Consider the following 5,317-nt stretch of genomic DNA (forward strand, 5'->3'; position numbering starts at 1 on the left):
ACAGGTAAGTGCTCCACAGAAAACCCTATCTCAGACCCATCACCATCTTTATGCCAGTAAATGCTTTTGCACCATTCTTGTGTTTAAAGAACACTAGTACCCATGCCTCTCAGCCCTAAGACTTCTTTTTTTTTATAACTTCCCGTGACCATAATCCATACCGCCACAGGCACTGCTGTCTCACAGCCTTACCCCTGGCTCACCTAAACTGCCCACTGTTTGTTTCTTCCAGAAGTTTTCAGGTTACCAATGTCTCTGAGCCAAGTGTGCCAACCCCAGGTCACCAGCTCCTGGATCACCCCAACCTACTCCATCGTAGGACCTGAGTGGACAAGCCCTTCCAACAGAGTAGTGGTGTGGACCCAAAGCCCCACTCCATGCCCCATTTGTCAGCAGGAAGCAGCTAGAGATGTCTTTGCCCAGTTTCCCTGCTACAAGTTCCCCTTTTCTCAACACATTGAGTCACCACCTGCCTCCTATGCCTTTGTGTCCAAGTTCCCCTTTATTCCATGTGGTGGAATGCCACCTTGCCCCCACACCTCATTTATTCCCCAGTATAAAAACCTCTCACTTTGAGCACTCTGGATCTTGGGAGAATCGGGCTCTAGCTGCCCCAAGACCACTGGCTAGTAAAGGCATCCTAACTTTGATTAAAGTTGTAGATCTTGTTCCAGTACAACGCCCAGATATTAGACTATTCTCAAATTATTTTCATATGACCTGCCTATCTTCAATCCGTCAATGCACATTAATTCTCCATTCACATTTCTGATATTCTCTGCAACTAGCTAAAGAAGATGTTGCTTTTCAAAGATTCTTGTGGTTAGGTTAGAATCCTGAAGACAATCTCCTGTCCTTAAACTGATTTTAAAACTTTAATCTGCAAAATCCCCACAAAACCGTACCCAGAATATTGTTTCATTGAATACCGAAGGGCTGAGAATCGTGAGGAGTCTTTTAGGAGTCCTAAAAGCCTACTGTACCCGCTTTTCCCTAGAGAACTTCAATGAACTTTCAACAGTCAATGCTCTTCAGAGAATGAAGTGGAAGAAGGAATCATTTCAGTGTAAAAATGAAAGTTTATGCTATCTCATGGTTTAAGATGTGAAAATAAATTTGAGCATTTTGTTGTTTTGGTTTGTTTAAAGCTCAAGAGAACCAAGCTATGATCAGTAAGCTTGGAAGAAGGAAGTTTCATGGAGTGTATCTCGGAACTATAGTTCTTTTTATAGTTATGGGTCAGTTTAATCAAGTCAGTTCCAACTCAAATGACCTTATTTACAACACAATGAAACATTGCCAACCCCATGCCCTCCTCACACTGATTCTTATGTTTGAACCCATTGTTTCAGCCATTGTGTCAATCTATCTCAATAAGATACATCTTCCTTTTAAGTGTGACAGTCCTCTTTACTAAACATGATCTCTTGTGCCAGGGACTGGCCCCTCCCAATAATTCCTATATACAACATAAATAAAACTAAGTCTCAACATCTTTGCCTCTAAGCAACATTCTGACATTACTTCTTCTGACACAGATTTGGGTTTTTTTTTTTTGTTAGTTCATGGTATATTCAACATTATTTGCAGGTTCTATAATACAAAAGCATTCATTCTTCTTCAGAATTTATTCATTGTCCATCTTTTGTGTGCACATGAGGTAACTAGAAATACCTAAGTTTGGGTCAGTGAACCCTGGTATTCATGGTGACATTTTTGCACATTAATATTTTGAAATGATCTTCTACCAAAGATTTGAGGCAACATACCACTTGATTTGTTGCCTGCTGATGTCATGAACCTTAATTTCGACTCCACTTAAAATGACCTACTTAACATTTTCAATCTTTTCTTCATTTGTCCTGATGTTATTTGTGAATCTAGTGGTAAGGATGTTGTCTTCTGTACAGTGGGGTATAATACTGCAGACTATAGCTTTTGGAATTTATCAATAGTAAATGGTACAAATTTTCTCAGTTTTCAGCACACTATGGTGTGTCCCATGCAAATCACAGGTCATTAATGAGCCTTCCTCCAACCCTGATTCCCCATTATTCTTCATTTTTGTCCAGTTTCTTGGATGATTTGTCATCATACAGATACAGTAAGTATGAGGAAAGAATGAAGCCCACACACATAGCTTTCTGATTTCAAACAATTCAGTATTCCCTGGTTTCTAACAACCACTTCCTAGTCTATGTACAGGTGTTACTTGAGCCTATTAAGTGTTCTGGAACTTCCAGAATTGACATCAGCAGTAATATACATCGCTTGTTCCAATTTCTCTCCTGAATCCAGCTTGAATTTCTGTTAGCTTCCTGTTGAGTTACTGCTGTAAACTTTAAAAAAATTATCTTCAAAAAATTTTACTTGCATGTGATGCTAATGATATGGCTACATCTTTTTCAAATTCTGTTCAATCACCTTTATGGTTGGCTAGTCAGCTAACTGTTGTTTAGTCTCCTTGGCTTAGAGGATTGTGTACCTACATTTCATTTGTTTGTTGAAGCTTTTGAACTTATGTGAGTGATTTCTAGAGCCTAGTTTACTGCCAGTGCTTTCACTGTAGCTTGGGCGCCCTCCTTCAATACTATAGTTCTTGATCACATGTTAACTTTTGAAATGGTTCAACATTGATAAGTTCTTTTTGATACAGTGACTCTGTGTATTCTATCTTCTTTCAGATCTTCCTGTGTTGTTCAATATTTTGCCTGTAGAACCTTTAAGTAGTATACCTTTACGCTAGAATTTTTTCTTCATTTCTTCCTTGAGAAATGCTGAGTATGTTCTTCCTTTTTTTCCCTAACTGGATGTCTTTGTGCATTTCATAATATTTTGTCTTCAAGCTGCCTGTTGAAATTTTCTATTAATTTATTTTTCTATTTATTATTTCTTCCATCCACTTTAGCTTCTCTACATATAAGAGCACATGTCAGAATCTCTTCTGATATCCACTTTGGTTTTTTATTGATTTATCTTTCCTAGTTTTCTAGGTGCATATACTCAAGGTAGCATTTGGACTCTTGTGGATTTGTTTTAATTATTTTCAACTTCCACTTGAACTTGCTCATGTTAGGACTGGTTTGTCTCCTTCTTCTTTCTAGTCGGTCTTCATCTGAAAGCTCCACTGAAGGCTGCCTGCCCACCATAGGTGACCCTACACGTGTATGCAATACTCATGGCCCAGTCACACAAACTGTCACAGAACAACAATTTGGCAAATGAGTGATGGCATAGATGCAGCCATCACCATATCTTCATGTGGATATAGTGGAAAATTTCATGTGCAAACTTCCCAAACGTTTTATGTAAGTCTAAAAGCTTATCTGAACCACAATTCATAATTATTAGCTCTCGATAATGTTCTATTATATCACCATTTTTTTCCCTTCATAACATGTATCTTTGTGTGTAATCATGTGTTTATTTCCTTGTTTGCTCACTATCTGTCATTGTGAGATCTCAAACACATAAGTACAGAGACTATAACAGTCTAGTTCTTTCTGAAGTTCAATGTCATTTCAAAGCCTAATATTAAGTTGATATCAGTAACTGTGTGTTGAATAATTAGAAATACATTTAAATTAGAAAATATAAAATATTCTAAAGCTCAGACAGATTCAGAGTAAGAATTAGCAAATTCATATTTAGAAATATGAGCTATAAGTCCTTATTAATATGCTCACTTTGAGAGTACATAACTTTCTTGATTGGTGTTCAAAGATACTTATATTTTGCATAGATTTGTGAAGACACATGTTTATGCCATGCCCCGATGTCTCCCATCCTTGTTTCTGTATGTCTACCAGATGAGCTTATGTCATAACATGCTGTCCTAGAAAGTGTCAAACAGCAGCTATAGGCTGCTTTCCTCCCTAATACCTCTATAAATCAAGGCTGCTTATAATGTATGTGTATGTTGTATTTATCTTTTCCCCTTTTCTTTGCTATCAGTTAGTTATAATAAATTTGTGAAGAATAAAAAAGTCTTTGTCTTTGTGGTCAAGAATTATAAACTGAGAAAAACAATTAAAATGAATAAATTGTGTTCTCCCATATACAATAATCCCTATTTTTCCCATACTCTACTTTACCTTTAGGTTTTATAAGTCATTGCAAAGGGTACACATGACTCAGAGACTATATTCATGAGTAAGAGGTTAGTTAGGGAAGTTAGCAAGTTAAAATGCAGGTAAGAAATAATCAGGATACAGTTGTTCAGTCAGGAAATGTTACAAAAGTCTTTCGATGCTGACAAGAAATAGGCAATGGGTCTGCCACTGTTCTGTAAGCTCTGTGGTTCAGCAAACCAAACTCCCTGATGTGTCCAGAGGCACGCACACCAGTAAACTTCAGCTTGAAGGCACTCAGTTCCATCCCCATGGGTCAGCAAGCCCAGCTCCCCTAATTAGTACCAAGAGACACCCCATCCCATAAGCCAACTTCTGGACCCAAATTGCCCAGCTTTACTTGTCCTGAGAGCTGGAACATGCATCCGTCTGTCTCACACTCTGTCTCCTGGTTCTTTGGCCGCTGCTGCTCCTTTGTCACTCCTCTGATGTCACAGATGCTTTCTAGATAAAAGAGGTACTTTGCAGGGATCCCACTCCACTCTTGGATCTTGCCTGTAGTAAAGTTCCCCATTCCCCTTCTCCGAGGGCTGATTTTATATCCAGTAGGATGGCAATCAAAATGAATCTTACTAATAATTATTCAGAGATGAATCCTGTCCGTGTGTTCCCCCATCTTTCTTACCCAAATCCATGCAGGAAAAAGTAATTTGTTGGGAGTTACAAAGACTTTGGGTAAAAGAGCCACATTAAATAACTCACTAACTCTGCATGAGGTGAAATCCATCGAGAAATATTGGGCACATAGATTTCCCATGGAAGTCTGCAAATTTTTTTTTCCTAAACAGAGGACAAATTCAGATATAACAGTTCTTGACATCAGGAGATTGTATTATGCTCAGACATATTCAGCCTTATTTACTTACTGAGTGGCATTATATAGGTTTCATTTTGAACTAATTTCTATTAGACCACCCATGTAGGCTCTCCAAGCCACTTCCTAGTATTTGAAGGGGAACATTAATTGTAAAAAGAAATCCCAAACCCCTAAAGCACATCGACTGCTATTGAGGTGATTCCAATTTGTAATGACCCCATAGGACAGGGTAGACTTGCCCTTTGGGTTTCCACGGAGTTTGCAGGAGCAGAATGCTTTACCTTCCTCCCACAGAATTGCTAGTGGGTTCAGACTGCTGAGGTTCTGGTTAGCAGTGCAACTTGTAACCCACTGTGCCGCTGGGCTCCTC

This window comes from Echinops telfairi, unplaced genomic scaffold (genome assembly GCF_000313985.2).
Source record: "Echinops telfairi isolate 266 unplaced genomic scaffold, ASM31398v2 ScPeMD7_443;HRSCAF=831, whole genome shotgun sequence".
Lineage (NCBI taxonomy): Eukaryota > Metazoa > Chordata > Mammalia > Afrosoricida > Tenrecidae > Echinops > Echinops telfairi.